Source organism: Heterocephalus glaber, unplaced genomic scaffold (assembly GCF_053883595.1).
Source record: "Heterocephalus glaber isolate CG9 unplaced genomic scaffold, H.glaber_assembly_v1.0 deba00000470, whole genome shotgun sequence".
NCBI lineage: Eukaryota > Metazoa > Chordata > Mammalia > Rodentia > Bathyergidae > Heterocephalus > Heterocephalus glaber.
The window spans coordinates 17,999,981-18,018,422 of record NW_028258145.1 but is presented as its reverse complement, the minus strand read 5'-3'; the positions used below and the strand labels follow the sequence as shown (position 1 = coordinate 18,018,422).

Sequence of the window (18,442 nt, the reverse complement as noted above, 5' to 3'; positions counted from 1 at the left end):
TCACTCTCTTGCTGTCCCACATTGTTCATCTCCCATTTTGTTCCTGTCCTGGCCCTCATTCAGATTTATTCTTTGTTTTTCTTTTACTCTCTTTTTCCTTCTCTCGCCTGTGTCCTCTGGCCTCTCTGCTAACCTTCCTCTATCCTTCTACCTATCTATTCCTCCCTCCCCAACTCCTTCTAACTCCCTATCCCGAAGGGTAAAGTTGCTATATTGAAGAGTTTATTCACTATAAACATATGTTGGGTTGGTCCTTGATTTTGATTTCATTCACACAATTAAAGGTGATTAGATTAATAACTACCACAAACTGTCATTTTCTAAGATATACTTCATGCTATGGTGCTGCTAATTGTATCACTTGGGCTAAGGTGTTGTTATTGATCTAGTCAGTGGTCCTTCCTGGTATAATGAAAATGAGATAGCCTCACAGTCTTTAGAGACTCAAAATCTAAAGACCAGCTATATCTGGAAGACACCTTGGAGAAGCAATCATTCCATAAGGGTTCTAATTACAAGCAACAAAGATACTTACAATAAGCAATTTCAAAGTATGAACCCAGGAATTAAACCATGGACATTACCAAAAGCAAAAATGAGAAGACATTTAAGCAAGCCACAGACTCAGACTTCAACCCCACTGAGAGTAAATTCTGAGGAAAATGAGGTGGAAAAGTCTGGTAATCAACCACCTGGACACCCTGAACTGATAGCACAGGAAGTAACAAGACAGATGAATGAGGCTTTAGAAAAATTCAAAGCAGAAATAATCTCCCAGATAACTACAGAGATGATGAGCAGAGTGAAAGACATGATTAGAGGCTCTAGAACAGAAACAGATAAAAAAATAGATGAGCTCAGAAACATGCTGGAAGCCATAAATGCCCAGCATAAGAAAGAAATGGAAACCATGATCGCCCAACATAAGAAAGAAATGGAATCCATGAAATAGATTCAAACAGATATTCAGGAGATTAAAAACTCTACTGAAAGCAAGCAGAGCAGATTAAGGGAATCTGAAGATAGAATATCAGATATAGAAGACAGGACTGCAGTTACAGACCATGAAAACAGATACTTCTTAAAAATAGTAATGGATGCGCAAGTGCAAGGACCCGAGTTCAATCCCTGGTACAAAAAACAAACAAACAAAAAAAAAAATAGTAATGGACCAGAAGAAATCAATCCAGCAGCTGCTAGACAATGCAAAGAAGAATAACATAAGACTGATAGGAGTCCATGAAAACACAGGAGAAAGTACTATTGACATAAAAAAAACTTTTCACAGAAGTAATAGTGGAAAACTTACCAGACAGAGGTAGAGAATTGGACATACAGATAAGGGAGGCATATAGAACTCCACCCAGCCATGATCAAAACAAATCTACACCTAGACATATAATAGTCAAGATCCCAGAAACCCAACAGAAGAACAAATCCTACAAGCGGTTAGAGAAAAGAAACAAATCACCTACAAAGGAAAGCCCATCACAATCACAGCATTCTTTTCAACACAAACCCTCAAGTCAAGGAGAGCCTGGAGTGAAGTATTTCAAGCCCTAAAAGAAAATAACTTCCAACCTAGACTCTTGTATCCTGCAAAATTATCTTTCAAAATCGATGGGGAAATTAGATACTTTCACAACAAAGAACACCTGAGAAATTTCATGAACACCAAACCATCACTATAAGCAATTCTAAACAATATCCTAGAAAAAAACAATGAAGGCCACAACTCCATGAGGCCCAACAGAGAGAAGCCACCAGGCAAGGTTAGAAACTAAAGGGAAAGGGGGAAAAAAATAAGAAATAAAAGAGCCAACAAAAGTAAGACATCACTACAAGGATGAGTCAATATCTATTAATTATCATCATCAATGTTAATGGCCTCAATTCACCAATCAAAAGAAATAGACTGGCAGAATGGATTAAGAAGCAAAATCCAGCAATATGCTGTGTACAAGAAACACACCTAATGCAAAAAGAAATTCATAGACTGAAAGTAAAAGGATAGAAAACAGTTCTCCACACCACAGGAACCCAGAAAAAAGCAGGGGTAGAATATTATTTGCAGACAAAGTAGATTTCAAACCAAAACTAATTAAGAGAGACAAAGATGGTCACTACATCCTTGTGAAGGGAACAATCCAAGAGGAAGAGATGACAATCATAAATACATAATGCACCAAATACGAATGCCTGCAACTATACAAAACATATATTAATGGACATGAAAAACCAAATAAGCACTAACACAATTGTAGTGGGGGACCTCAATACCCCACTATCACAAATAGATGGATCATCTAGACAAAAAATTAACAACGGAATTGTAGAAATGAACCAAGCTATTTAACAAATGGATTTAATAGATGGTTACAGAGTGTTCCACCCCACAAAATTGGAATACACATTCTTTTTGGCTGCACACGGGTCATTCTCCAGAATAGACCACTTGCTAGCTCATAAGACATGTCTAAGTAAATGTAAAAGAATTCAAGTTATCCCCTGTATATTATCAGACCATAGTGCAATAAAATTGGAGATTAATAACATAAGAAACTGCAAAACCCCCACAAAAACATGGAAACTGAATAACACCCTCCTGAACAACCAATGGTCACAGAGGATATTAAAGAAGAAATTAAACAGTTTCTACAAGTAAATGATAATGCCAGTACAACACACAGGAATATGGGACCCAATGAAAGCAGTCTTATGAGGGAAATTCATAGCAATGAATGCCCATATTAAGAAAACAGAGAGAACTCAAATAAATAACCTAATGCAGAAACTCAAGGTCCTAGAAAAAGAAGAGCATAACAAATCCAAAGCTTGTACAAGAGAGAAAATTATAAAGATCAGAGCAGAAATCAATGCAATAGAGACTAAGAGGATGATCCCAAAAAATCAATGAATCAAAGAGTTGGTTTTTTCAAAGAATAAATAAAATCAATAAATCTTTAGCCAGCCTTATCAGAAAAAGGAAAGAAAAGGCTCAAATCCATGCAATTAAGAATGAAAAAGGTGAAGTCACAACAGATCCAACAGAAATCCAGAGGATCATCAATACATACTTCGAGAACCTGTACTCTAATAAAATGAAAAACACAGAAGAAATGGACAGATTCCTGGATACATACGAATTGTCAAAGTTAAATGAAGAAGAAATAGAAATTCTAAACACCCCAATTACAATGAGTGAAATTGAAAATGTAATAAAAAATTTACCAACACAGAAAAGCCCAGGTCCTGATGGTTCACTGCTGAATTCTACAAGACATTTAAAGAAGAACTATCACCATTAATCTTTAAAGTTATCAAGGAAATTGAAAGGGAAGCAAGGCTTCCAAATTCATTCCTGGAAGCAATTGTTACTTTGATTTCAAAACCAGGCAAAGACCCAACCCAAAAAGAGAACTACAGGCCAGTCTCACTAATGAACATAGATGCAAAAATCCTCAACAAGATACTGGCAAACAGAATACAGAGGGTCATCAAGAAGATCATACACCCTGACCAAGTCGGATTAATCCCAGGGATCCAAGGATGGTTCAACATCTGTAAATCAATAAATGTAATACACTATATTAACAGAGTCAAGGACAAAAACCATATTATCATCTCAATAGATGCAGAAAAGGCATTTGACAAAATCGAACACTCATTCATAATAAAAACCCTACAGAAAATTGGAATAGAAGGTCTTTATCTCAACCTGATTAAGGCTATCATCATACTAAATGGTCAAAAACTGAAAACTTTCATGCTAAAATCAGGAACAAGACAAGGGTGCCCACTATCACCACTCCTGTTCAATATAGTTCTGGAAACATTAGCCACAGCAATTAGAAAAGAGAAAGAAATAAAAGTAATAAAGATAGGAAAGGAAGAAGTTAAACTGTCATTATTTGCTGATGATATGATATTGTGCACAGAAGACCCAAAAAACTCCACCAAAAGACTTCTAGACTTAATTCACAGATTCAGTAGAGTAGCTGGATACAAGGTCAACACTCAAAAAACAATAGCCTTCTTGTGCACAAATAACAGACTCACTGAGAGAGAAATTAGGGAAACAATTCCTTTTACAATAGCATGCAAAAAAATGAAATATCTAGGAATCAATCTAACAAAGGAAGCAAAAGACCTCTACACTGAAAACTACAGGACTCTGAAAAAAGTGATCGAAGAGGATACAAGAAAATGGAAAGACATCCCTTGCCCCTGGGCAGGAAGAACCAATATAGTGAAAATGGCCATACTTCCAAAACTACTATATAGGTTTAATGCAATTCCAATTGAGATCCCAGCAGCATACTTCATGGACCTTGAGAAAACAATCCAAAAATTCATTTGGAACAAGAAGAGACCCAGAATAGCAAAAGCAATTCTAGGTAACAGAGATATGGCAGGGGGTATCACAATCCCCAACTTGAAATTATACTACAAAGCTACTGTGATAAAAACAGCATGGTACTAGCAAACGAACAGACCTGAGGATCAGTGGAATCGATTAGAAGACGCAGAAACAACTCCAGACACACTCAGCCACCTCATCTTTGACAAAGGAGCCAACCACCATCATTGGAGGAAAGGTAGCCTATTTAATAAATGGTGTTGGAAAAACTGGATTTCAACCTGCCAGAGATTAAAACTAGACCCATACCTATCACCATGCATGAAACTAAGATTGAAGTGGATTAAAGATCTAAATATTAAGACAGAAACACTAAACTTGCTGGAAGATAATTTAGGTAGAACTCTTGAAGACACTGGCCTAGGAAAAGACTTTATGAACAAAACCTCAGTAGCACGGGAACTAGCACAAAGAATCAACAACTGGGATCTCATCTTATTAAAAAGCTTCTCCACTGCAAATGAAACCACCAACAGAGCTAACAGACAACCTACAATGTGGGAAAAAAATTTTAGCAGCTGTACCTCAGACAAAGGACTACTATCTAGAATATATAAAGAACAGGAAAAATCAGACCCCCCAAATTCAAAGACCCAATTCAAAAATGGGCATCTGGAATGAACAGACAGTTCTCACACAAAGAAGTAAAAGCAGCAAATAAATATATGAAAAAATGTTCAACATCACTGGTCATTTGAGAGATGCAGATGAAAACAACACTGAGATTCCACCTCACCCCAGGAAGAATGGGCTGCTATCAGGAAATCAACCAATAACACATGCTGGCGGGGCTGTGGGAAGAAAGGAACCCTTCTCCATTTCTGGTGGGAGTGCAGACTGGTGCAAGCACAGTGGAAATCAGTATGGAGATACCTCAAAGAACTAGGACTTGAGGTCCCATTTGACCCAGCTATGCCCCTGTTGGGTATCTTCCCAAAAGAATTAAAAGAATCATACCACACTAATATATGTGCACCCATGTTTATTGTGGCACAGTTTGTAATAGCTAAAACTTGGAAACAGCCCAAGTGCCCATCAATTGGAAACTGGATAAAGAAGATGTGGGGGTTTTTTTATAAAATGGAGTACTACTCAGCCATAAAGAATGAGAAACGGGGTGGGGATTTAGCTCAGTAGTTTTGCCGCCTGCTGCGCAAGCGCAAAGCCTGAGTTCGATCCCCAGTGCCAAAAAAAAAAAAAAGAATGAGAAACTAGAATCATTTATAGCTAAATGGATGCATATCGAGCCCATACTCTTAAGTGAAGTAAATAGGACACATGTGTAAATACCAAATAGCTTCTCTAGTGTGAGAAACTGAAAGTGTAAATAAGGGTTAAAATGATTAAAATGAATAATTGATAATTTGAAATAAGAAGAAAGGTCCAAAGGGGTAGGAGTGGTGGGAGGGGAAGGGGAAAGGAAAAACAATGAGAAAAGAAAAAAAAAATGGAAATGAAGTCCATGTAAATAGGGAAGGGTGGAGGGAGTGAAGGGCGCACAGGTAATGTGGAAAAAATAAGAACCAAGATACATCATGTACAGGTACAAGCACCCAATGATAAATGTAAATGTATTGTATACCTAAAATGTACCAATAAAAGAATTTAAGACAAAAAAAAAAGCATTAGCTGGGTGTTGTGATGCACACCTATAATCCCAGCACTCAAGAGGCTGAGGCAGGAGGATCACTGTAGTTTGAGGTCAGCCTGGGCTACATAGTGAGTTCATGTAGTTCTCATCTGAACTACATGGCAAGACCCTGTCTCAAAAATAAATAAGTAAATAAATAAATTATATAATAAAAAAGCATCAAAATTTTCAACATCGACCTTTTTTGATGTACAAAGTCTAAAAATTAACAACAGATGGCCAGGGATCTAGCTCAGTGGTTCCGCTGACTGCTTTGCAAGAACAAGGTCCAGAGTTTGATCTCCAGTACCAAAAAAAAAAAAAGAACAACAGAAATAAATTCCTATATGAACTACAATGAAAATACCAATAGCACTCTAAAAAGTAATCTTTACTTCAATTATCACACCTAAGGCAGTCTTCACACATGACAGCACATTCTGTACACACATATCACTTACACCAACAGCACATGTGTTTTGCTTTCCTGGCCTTTTTGTAGGACATACTTGACATCTCACTGGTCTTGCTGTTTTGTCAGGAGGTTTTTATTATATTATACAATGTGTAATTAACATGAACATAAATATCCATAAAATAAAGTATTAAATTATTAATATATATTGTGCGTTTAGAATAAACATCAACATTTTCACATTAGCTGTGTACTTGCTTACAAAACCTAAAAGATAACATCAGAAATAAAAATCTATGTGAACTACAATGAAAATACCAATATAACTCTACAACATAAATAATCTTTGCTTCAATTGTCACACCTAAGGCAGTCTTCACACATGAAAATTTCATGTTCCACACACAAGTATCACTTACACTGATAGCACGTATGTTTTATTTTCCTGTTCTTTGCTATAGGACACAGTAGACATCTTTTTGGTTTTTCTGTTGTAGTAGGTCTTTGGGATGCTGCACCTGCCTGTTCACCAATGTGCTCCACAATTTTTTTGAGTATTTTCCTGGGAAGAAACATTTTGTTTTTCTTTTGCTGTAAATGATCTCTTATGAGTTCCAGTCCCAATCCTCTAAGGAAATTTCTCTGTGGTATTTTGGACTTGTTATTTTCTTTGTAAACTATCAAACTATTTATGCCACACATGTTTAGGCTTGAGTAAAACAGAACCATTGGCCAAAATTTTGTGTTTCAAGTGACATCATAGTTGTTGCATAACTCATCAACAACATCTATTCTGTCTTTGGTTTTGTTGTAGAAAGTTTCCATCTCAAGCTTCTGTTTTGTTGAGGTATCCCTATCAATATTTCCATCATTGTGCAGTGTTGACAATAGCAATACCAGTTTGCTTTTCTCTGCCATATACAAGGCCAATGTAACTCTGAAACCCAAAGATTGTAATATACAATTCTGTTTTGAAATTGCAACATTTTATTTGGATTTTTGGCTTTGTTCCTTCATACAATGCATGCACTGCTCAACTTGTGCTCTATTAGAAAATGTAACACTGATTAGAAAATGGTAAACCAATTGTCGAATGTCACACTCCAATTGGTTTGGAAGATGGGAGCAATAAGTCTGTTTCACAACATCATTTGGTTTATTAGTACATGAATAAGGACCTTATGCTGAGTCCAAGGATAAATTTCTAAACTGAAAGCATAGTAAGTCTTTGAATATACAAGGCCATAAATTTTTAGGCCATATTTTGACCCACTGCTTTTCCATAAGTCTTTTACATTCCTGAGATTACCACAAAAAATCCCTGGTAAGTACAGCAAACCTACAAATGCTTTCAGTTCAGCTTGTGAAGTGTCATAATAAATACACTTTTGAATATGGCTATTGGTGCACACAGGACGTTTTACTTGTATTTCAGCCTTTGTATATTTCACACCATCTTGTAGCATTTTGTCTGTTACAATTTCCAACATTGAATGGTAGTGCTAGCATTCTGTCCAATATGTTTCACCCCTGCCAGGACCCTCAGTATATTTTCGGACCTAGTTCTAACATTAGATTGTTCCATTTGGTTGCATGACCATTTTGCAACATTTTGACTAGTTAAATATATACTCACATTGTTGTGTTCTTTGTCATCTGAACCAAGGAGGTCTGCCTTCCCTTTGTCTGTATCAGTTGATTCTTGCTCCATTTCACTGTTACAGGAACTTTGGCTCACATGGCCAACATCGAAGTCATCATCATCATCATCATCATCATCATCATCATCATCATCATCATCAACATCATCATCATTACCATCATCATCATCCACCCACACCACTCTTCTGTAATGAAAACTTGTATTTTACCATAATGGATCATCTTCATCATCCATGCATGAGTAATCTGATGATTCACTTTTGATCTCCTCCAAAACTTGCAAATCTGGTTTTTCACATGTCATTGTACTGAATTAGGCTACTTCTACCTGAAAAATTAAAAAGAAGACTTTTTTAAAAAACAAATCCTAGAGTGATGTGGGTGTATTATACCCTCTGTGATGCTCGGATCATGTGGGTGAAAAATCTCAGTTTGACACTTTTGCACAGATGCACTCACCTAGCCTTTCATCATACCAAGTGAGTAAACACAAAGATTGATTCCTGTATCCCTCAGGCAAAGGTTCTGAGACTGCACAGTGGGCTACTATTATGCTAAAGTAAAATTTTACAATAGAAAAGTAAGGGATGTGTTTGTGGAATCCAGTGTTATGTTCCACAGGGTAGGAAAATGGATGCACTTTGATACCATAACGTTAAGTGAAACAGATTAGACACATAAGCTTAGATATTGCTCCTGTCCCCTTTAGGGGAGGGCCTCTGGGTTTACCAGCAGAGACCCGGACGGTGTCTGGGAATTCCACAGCCAGTCTCACCGACTCAATGATGTCACATATCCATCCCAGGCCATACTACTTCGCGTTAAACCCCTTTTCAGAGGTGTCTGTTTATTAAGAGGTACTGTTCAGCACTTTTTAGAGCAGTGCACCAGGCAGCCCTCAAGAAGTTCACATGTGTGGGTGAGCCACATATCACAGAATCCAGAAATGTTTATGGGAAAGATTTGATACATGTTCCCTTCACAAAAATCTTTCACTTCAGTAGCCTTTAACATAGCAAGCTTCCCTGGGTGGTGGAGTTTCAACCTACAATCTTTTCTCAGCATTGCTAGCATGGTGGAGAAAGTTGCACAAACACCATACATTGGCAAGCACTAAACTGCACTGCTCCTAGGGTTGGGTTCCTGAGCGCTTCTCCTCAGGACATTTTTGTCAAGTGATCAATACAGAACACTTCCGCTGCGTGCTTCTGTTGAAGGACACTCTATGCAGTAGGCAATGCTCCAAACCCTAATGCATGTTTTCTCCACAGGCACAGTGCACTCTTCTTACCCCTAGAACACAAGCCAACCCTTCAGCACTGTGCTTGGAGCCATTTTGAAGAGTAAAATTGCCTACAAAAGGCTCAACAACTCAACCAACACAGCACTTAGAGAACCACACAAAGGACACTTGGTGACAGCAGAGCTCAGGATCAGGAAGGCAGAGGGCAGCCGGGCAGCCTCCGCTGGGGCTGTGCATCGGGAATTCCCCCATTCACAGTTCTGCATGTGTCTGCAGATGGCCTCCAGTATCCAAGTGTGGATTTGGAGGTTACAAATGCAGTGGTGCCTTAGTTCACAAAATTCTTTTCCCGATTCTGGTCGCAAACCCAGTTGGACAAGAGCTGAATCACATTCAATGGTTAGATTCAATGTTGACTTTATGGGGAAATTTGATTTTCAGTTCTCATCCATTCTGGTTTACAACCAGAACCCTGGAGCAAATTAAGCTTGTGAACCGATGTAGCAAACAGGCAAATAATGAATCAATTGTGTTTCCATTTGTGTTATTGTTCAGCAGCAGGAAGCGTCACTACACAGAATCTCATAGCAAGACAGGGAAGAGGGGAGGTGGCTGAAGTCCTGGCCCTGTGTCCTCTGGAAAACAGTAACTGGCTCTGTGGAGGTGTGCTAGGAAATGTGCACAGGGGTGAGCTCTCTGTCAGGGAAGCAAACAAACCCCAACACTCCAGAAGGGACACTGGCTCAGCAGCCCAAGCAAGGGCTCATCACTAAGGAAAAGAGCTGTGCAGCTTCAGAACAGATAGGTCACTAAAAATCCTGGTTTACATAAAATCTTCCAGTTTGTAAATGTTGCCTTGATTTCTTAAACTCCACACATGCTAGAGAGAACACATCTCACTAGCCCTCAGCCTGAGACCTTTTTAAAGCATTTAAATCACATTTCTAAACAGGACGTGGTGGTACAAGCCTGTCATCCCAGTGCTCAGGCGGCTGAGCCAGGAGGATCACCCTGAATTCAAGGCCAGCCTGGGATACATAGCAAGACCTTGTCTCAAAAAAACAAAATAAATAAATAAATACATCACAATTTTGTCCACACATCCAACTTTTCGAGAGTGTACTAGCTGGGAAAAATGTGCCTAAATTCTGCTTCTGACTGAGCTACTTCCTAGAGATTTTTATTGTTGTTGTTGTTGTTTGTTTTTTGTTTGTTTTTTGGTACCAGGGATCGAACTCGGGTCCTTGCACTTGCGCAGCAGGCAGCAAAACCACTGAGCTAAATTCCCAGCCTCTCCTAGAGATTTTTAAAAGTCATTTCATTTCTCAGCACCTCTTTTTCCCAATCTGTAAAATCACAGGTAATAATCCCTGTCATAAGGTTATGACAATAAGAAAAGTAAACAGGTAAATCATTAAGTAAAAGAGCCGGACATGGTGGCACACACTGTGTGACTTCCTCGAAGTCCCCTGGAGGATGTCACATCAGTGCCAACGAGCAGGCACAGTGATGAAGCCATAGCACATAATTCTGTCATTACGTTGCCTTTTCACTGTCAGGACACTATGATGGTGAACACACAGATCCCCACTGCCACACCGCAGGGTCGTGGTGTATGCAGGGCCAGGGTTCCTCTCAGATTGATTTTGGTTCGTTTCTACTAGGTGTCCTTATGGAGGATCTGCCTGTGCCTCCTCCTACCTCAAAATATCTGCTTTTCCATCAGTTTTTATCCTACTGCTTATTTTATTGTTGTCACAATTGTTAGTCTGCATATACGGCTGCTGTATGATCTTTTCACTGTAAACTGCTCAGATTTTAAAAATACAAACTCACATTCTGTCCTGGCCCTGTGGTGCTGCCCTAGGAGCCCATGTGACCAAAAGCTTCCTGTGCACAGGCTCTGTCCAGGCGACATGCCTGGACCATCCCCTGACTTGGTTTGACACCCATTTGTTCCTGGATTACTTCTGCCATGCCCACCTCATACCAGGCAGGATCCTGGGCACTAGCAATGAAACACCTGACCTCCCTCAGGTACGCCAGTGATAAGTGCTGCACAGAACACATGAACGGAAAAGAGGCAGGTATCATTTTAAATGGGGGAGGTCAGGAAATCCATTGGACATCTAGATGAATATCTAAGGCTTGTTAGGATGGAGATGAAGGCCAAATGTGTGGGTGTCTAAGAGAAGAGCGTTTGCCCCAGAGGGATGGTAATGCAAAGGCCCTGCGGCAGGAATATGCTCAGTATGTTGGGAGGACGAAGGAGGGCACTGCAAGAACAGAGGGAGGCCTGAAGGGGAAAGCGGGAGGCAAAGCTCAGAGAGTGTGCCAGGCCAGGCCCTGGGACTGGCAGGCCTAGGAAGAGCTCAGGCTTCTAAGCTGAGTAGGATGGGAGTTAGCCCAGATTTCTGAGAGAGAAGAGATGTGTGCTTCCTTAATGTGTTCAAAGGACACTGGCAGCTGTGATGATACTGAGGGATGAGGACAGAGAAGACACCACAGAAACAACCTGAATGAGAGGGCATGGGGGATGTGACAACACTGAGGAGAAGGAACCAGATAACAGCCAGGAAAACAAACCAGGAAACGAGATCTGCTGTTAAAAGGTTGAGGCTGTCAAGAACCCAGAAGTGGAAGCCAGGGGTGAAACAGGATTAGAGGGAAGTCCGGGAATTGGGTTTGGCCCTGTCAGGTTGAGACTTCGAGCTGACAACTCAGGGTGAGGTCAAGTTCCTAGGTGAATAGGAGTCTGGAGTTTGTGGGAGGCCACGGCCAGAGATAAAAATGAGAGCCAGGTGTGGTGGCACAACCCTGTCATTCCAGCACTCAGAAGGCTGAGGCAGGAGGATCTCCACAAGTTCAAGGCCAGACTGGGCTACACAGTGAATTCAAGGCCAGCCTGAACTGCATAGTGAAATCCTGCCTGAAAAAAAAAGAACAAAATATGAGAGCGTCATGACCATGTAGATGATACTTAAAGCCATGAAAAAGGCTGAGGTCTCCAGGGGACTGTCAATAAGAAGAGAAAGTCTAGGCCATGCCCTTGAGGCACTCTGATCTCAAGAAGTCAGAAAAAGAAGAGCAGCCAGCCAAGGACAATGACAAGTGGCCAGAGCGAAGTCCCTGGGAGAAATGGCAGGGCAGGAAGCTGCTCGAGACTTCCTGCTTGGAGGTGGAGGAAGTATGCTTGGAGAAACAGAAAGTGAGCAAGGGGTTTCAGTGGCTGATGGGCCAGGTGGACAGGGCTGGAGAGCTGACCTTGGAAATGAGCAGCCTGAGGTTGTCACCAGCCACTCACATTCCTTGATCAGGTTCCTTTGCTCACCCCTCATCAAATCAAAGGAGGCCATTTATTTTGGCAAAAAGGAAAAAAGGATTTGTTCAAAATCAGCTCCAAGGAGATGAAAGGGCCCTTTTGCCTTGAATCATCATCTCACCATTCCCAGGTATGTTGGGTCTTTTACAACAAGGGACAGTGAGGGAATAGAGACAACAGACCTGCTCAGGCTTGTTCCATCCCTTCCTTCATGGAGACTGAACTTGGCCTCATGGGGCCAATATCTGCATATTCTGCCCATTCATCTGGCACAAGGAGAGGTGGAAATAGATATTTATACCCTGGGCCTAAGGAAGTTTGCAAAAGCTACTGTCTCCAAAGGCGGTGGGGGGGATCTAACTTGTTCCATCTTTCAATACTAGTTACAAGGTCACTGGGACCTAGACAAGGACAGTTTGGGTGGCATGACAGGAGCAAAATGTACCCCATCTCCTCCCAGGAGACAACAGGAAGCAAGGAATTGTGAAGAGGGAGAGAGGGAAATCCACACCTCTAGAAGATACTGGCTCTCTCCACGTGGAGAAATGGAGACCCACAGAGGTTTCTGAATCCCCAAGACCTTATTGCTGTGGTGGACTGGAAATTGAAGCCAGGCAGGCTGGCTCCTAGCCCCAGGTATGTTTTAACACCATGAGGCCTGACCACACAGCAGCCCAGACTTGTGATTCCGCCTTCTATCTTTCATCAGTTTATACCCTCCTAACCGTGTGACTGCTGAGGAGCCACCAGACTCCAAATCCACAAAAGTCCCATCAAGCCTGGCTTCTGTCTCAGATGTTCTGCCCAGGTGAGTACCACACAGGCACCATGAAATCTGCTGGTACCACTTTTCCTCCTCCTCCTTGCAGATTAACATAATTTGGGCACTTTTCTACTGTTTATGCCAAGGACTGTATCTTTTTCACCTTCATATTCCCAAATAGTCAAATAGTTGCCACACACATAAAAGCTCAAAAAATATTTTTAAAGAAATAAACCTAATTCCAGCTACTGAGGGGCTGAAGCAGGAGGAGCTCAAGTTCAAGATCAGCCTGGGAAACTTAGTGAGACCCTGTCTGAAAAGAAAATAAAGAGGAAAAGGGACTGGGAATGTAGCTTACTGGTAGAGCACTTGCCTAACATCCACAAGAGCCAGGGTTCGATTCCCAGCACTACCAAAAGTAAAGAAAGGGATTCCCAGTAGAGGAAAAAAAAAGAAAGGAAAGAAGGAAGGAAGGAAGGAAGGAAAGAACTTTATCTTAAAGATCTTCTTCAAGACTTGCAATTCTGTTCTGACCAGGGCACTTAGCAGTATCCTTTCCCACAGGCTACGAATGCTCCCGCCCTCCTAGGCACGCTGTCCATAGGACCCGAGCTGAAGTCTCCAGGGCTTCCCATCAGTCCCCTTCCCTTTCCTCTGCCTGTTGCTGAGGCCCCAGGCCTGATGCACTGATGGCTGGGCAAACTAATCTCTGCGTCATTCGTACCACACCCTCAGGGGACAGGACTCTAAAAAAAAAACTGTATTATTCCATTTCACTGTAATTATGGCCACCACCTGCTGCTAGAGAAACCCATGTATTTCAATGTTACGATTTTGTAGGAGAATAGTAATAAGTACAATTCTTATTAGACAGTAATCAAATGTTACAGAGAAAAATGAACAAAGCAGATAAGAGAGTGGGTTCTGACATCACTCCTAACAAGGTGATCAAGAAGCATCACGCTGGGAGACATTGGAGCCAAACCCAGATGGAAATGAGGGAGCAAGCGTGCAGCTAAGGAACTTTCCAGGGGGAAGAAAGAGCAAGCTGAAAAGTCAAGCAGGAATCACAGAGAACACTCAACCTTTCTGTTCGAATATGGATAAGAAAGAGACCCCAGCTGCCCAGCGCTCCGCTGGAGGAAACCCTGCCAAGTCTGAGGACAGCTCATCCCGCCCTCAGCCCTCGGGACTGGAGGCTGAATTCCCGGACTTCCGCTCTCCAATCTCAAGGCCCCAGATCCCAAGGAACCCACCCACCTTGCCCTTCACAGCACTCAGGGTAAGCACACAGCTTTCCTACCTCCCCAGGGGCCAAGACAGCCTGTCTACGGAATAGAACTTCAATTCCGGAAGTGTGGTCCAGGGACACATGAGAATTCCAAGACCTGGTCAGGGTGTCTGAAAGTCAAAATTATTTCCATAATACTAAGATATCTCCCTCTTCCCTTACAGCCGTCAGTAGGGTTTTCTGGCCCCCACAGGTGTGTGATGACACCTGTCACCTCTCTGATGGAACACATGCTTGTGTATTCTATTTTGCTAGGATCTGCCTTAACCGACATAAGTAAAATCTCTTAGAGACCTCAATAGTTTTTTTTAAGTACAGAGGTCTCTTGGGACCAAAAAGAAAAAATAAAATGTGATAGAATAAAGGACTCAACCAGAGATTCAAAAGAAGAAACAGGCCTTATTAAGAGCCATGCGCCGAAACAGAATTGCAAGATGGAATTAGATTTGGCAAAAGTCTACGACGCTCTGCTTTCATACCAGGTGGGTTCCTAACCCGGGGAACAAGCACGAAGACCGCCCGCCTCGATTTTGCGCCGCCTCGGTTCCCGACCCGCAACCGCTCTTCCTGCCTTTGCGCAGGGCGAACCTCGGAGCTTCCTCAGCCCGCGATGCCTCGGGTAAGTACCACAGCGCGGCTCCCCTCAGGACACCGCGCACCACGGACCGGCTCGATTAGGCCACCATCTCTTTCGCTGCGGATAGGCTGATGAATAAAATTGTAAATGGACAGAGGTGGAGGCGAGGCGGGCCCGGGATCTGTGCAGGTGTTGGGACAGTTGGGCCGACCCCTAAACTCCGGCACCCAGAATGCAAGGGTGCACCCACCACCAGAAGGGCAAACCTGGGTTCACTCCCCGCTGAGGTGGGGAGGCATTGACATCCAACCCACTGATAGAAAAGTGCAGCATTCAACCTCCACTGCGCTCAGAAGGCAGGGACCTGGGGACACAGAAAGTCCCAAGTGCAAGAAAATCTTTGGGGAGAAGGAAACATTTATCTGGAGAAGAGACCCAAGCCCCAAAGACCCAAGACCAGCCGGGTTTCCCCTCCTTCTGCTCCCCTAGGGCTGAACCCAGGCCCCGCACCGGTCTCCCCGCTCCCATCCCCCTCACCCACAGGGCGCTGGCTTGGACATCGCAGGAGATCCCAGCGCGCAGGGGGAGGCTGGCCGTGGCACTCCGCCGATGCGCTGTGACTTGGGACACAGAGGTCCCCCTCTGAGCCTCAGTTTCCCAGAGCAGTAAAACAAGGGAAATGCCTTCAACTCTCTAGAGTCCCACCTAATTCGAGCACTCAACACAACGGTTAAATCAAGCACCTGCAGGGTGCTCTTAATTTTTTTTTTTTTTTTCGAAGAGCGTAAGTCAAACGCTAAGAGAAAAGAGGGCACAACAAATTTCCAAAGTAAATGTGTCCAAGCGCTGGCCTCGCGGCGCGCCCGCGGATCGGCCCTCTGAATGGCGGCGAAGCTGGCTGGGCAGGTCCCGGGAACCCACCCGTGACGCCCGGCCCGGCGTAGGGCAGGAGCCAGGGCCCTGTGTCGCACTCGGAGAGCGGGTTGCCCTCCGGTGGGAACCGGGGACCCGCGGGCGCAGAGGGACGCGCAAGCAGGGAAGTTCCGCGAGGCGAGGTAGGACCCCCCCAGACCCGGAATCGGCTCGGGTCCAAGTGCGCGGGGCTTGGGAGGAAACCTCCTCGGGACGGTGCGGGAGGCACCGGGCTCCACGCGCGCCTTACTTGAGTTTGAGCTCGCAGTTGGCAGAGCTGGGCGCCCCGCGCTCCGGGGCTGCGCCTGTGGGCAGGAGGCAGAGGGGCAGCCGCAGGAACCAGCCCGCATCCTCCTCGAGTCGGCTGCGGGCCCAAGACGAAGAAGGGAGGCAGGGGACCGCGATGGCGCCCTACCCCGGTAACCCGCGGCCGCGGGGCATCGCTCGCCGGGCTGGGGCTGGAGGCGCTCGCCGGCAGCCGCGTGCCTCTCGCCCGCCGCCTCTGGAGTCCGCGCCGCCGCCGGGCGGGGCCCTGGGCGACCCAGAGGCCACGTGGGCCCGGCCGACTCCCCCGCCTCGCTGCCCCGTGGGGCAGAGGTTACAGCAGTCAGCCAGAAGTCCCGGCCCGCTTTCCTCCGCTGAACCCTTCCAGGACCACAGCCACCTCGCGCACCAGCGAGAGGCCAAAACGAAGCTCCAGACCTGAAGCCGTGTGGCTTCCGGCCCTCACGTCTGCGTGCACAGTCAATTTGGGGAGGAGATGACCCCTGATTGAAAGAAATAGACCAAAGAAATCAATGAAAGGCTGCTTAAAGGAAAGTTCATTTAAACAGAGGGAATAGCATGGAGGTTGTATCTGTAAAAGAAAGAGGGTGGACAGTGTGTGTCCACCACCACGAAAACTATCAGCCCATTAAATGCTCTCTTACGGGATCTGAGGGAATATTATCAAGACCGCTAACACCAAAATCAGAGAATTGCTTGAAAGATTAAGTGAGGATATTTATGAAAATCGCCTAGCTTGGCACACATGGTAGGCCTACAAAAAGTAATGGCCCAAACCTCCTCCTTGCGGGGATTTTTTACAGCATTGGCCCTTTGGAAATAAAAATAATAAAAGCAACTGGTTGCACCCTGCCAGTACCACCCCCCACCCTTCCTTGAACCCGCTTTTGCCACCTTGATTAGCTTTTTTACAGGGGGCGGGGGTTTGAGTCAGGGTCTTGCTATTGTAGCTCAGGCTGGCGTTGAACTCGTTTCGATCCCCCTGCCTCAGGCTCCCAAGTGCTAGGATTATAGGCCAGTGCCTGAATGCATTTTAATGGAGTATTTGTTGCAATGATTCTGAATTGTTTTTGAATCACTGTCCATTTTGAGAATCTTATGGAAAACGCAGACAACCTCCCAGGAGAAAAAAGGAAGAGAGGCAGGAGGAGGGGAGGAGGAGGAGATGAGGAGAAGCCACCCAGGCTTGTACACAATGGGGAAGAGGTGTTTGGGGAAGAGGTGTTTCTGCAGGATTCCAGGAAAGTACCTGTAGCTTTAAAGGGCCAACTTGTTCCAGCTTTGGGTCTGTGAATGTTTAGGATTCTGATGTTTTCAGAAATCTCTTTTTCCTGAGCTCATTATGTAGCCCAGGCTGGCCTCGAACTCACAGTGATCGTCCTGCCTCAGCCTCCTGAGTGTTGGAATCACAGGCGTGGGCCACCATGCCCAGCTAATTCTAAGTCTGAGGTGGGATTCGCTTTCTGAAGTCTTCAAATGACTTTTTCAGCTGGTGAGCCGGCCAGGCTTGGTCACCAAGACGTCAGCCAACGCCGCTTATCAGGGTTTTCCGGTGCCAGTGCTGCCGCCTACTGGCAAAAGCGTTCTTCAGTTGTAAGGGTGAAGGCCTCAAGAACGCGAATCCTGTAATATTAGTTCATACTCTTTCCGGCTCCAAAAGAATTACCGACCAATCAGTGTGCCTAGAGGAAGACAGAAAGAATAATATGTCACAAAACACGACTGAATTAGCCGGGCATGGTGGCCCATCCCTGTGATTCCAACACTCAGGAGGCTGAGGCAGGAGGATCACTGTGAGTTTGAGGCCATCCTGGGCTACATAATGAGCTCAGGGCCAGCCTGAACTGCAAAGGGAGACCCTGCCTCAAAAAGCAAACAACAACAAAAAAGACTAAATTTAATTATCTCATTGTTTTTCTTTT

At 43.8% G+C, this 18,442-nt stretch overlaps 1 long non-coding RNA gene across 6 annotated transcripts in view; it reads right to left on the bottom strand.

Annotated features, from left to right (window-relative positions):
• LOC110349097 (uncharacterized) overlaps positions 1-18,197 on the bottom strand; it is a 127,892-nt gene extending 109,695 nt beyond the window's left edge. For 2 of the 6 annotated variants that reach the window (XR_015448538.1, XR_015448539.1), the window contains exons 1-2: positions 17,770-18,197; positions 8,102-8,455 (exon numbers count right to left, since the gene is read on the bottom strand). This is a non-coding gene — a long non-coding RNA (uncharacterized LOC110349097). Of the gene's footprint in view, positions 1-8,101; positions 8,456-16,485; positions 16,694-17,769 lie in introns of those variants that run through there. The other 4 variants (XR_015448541.1, XR_015448542.1, XR_015448540.1 and 1 more) reach the window with 3 other exon arrangements.
• Between the last annotated feature and the right edge of the window lie 245 nt (positions 18,198-18,442).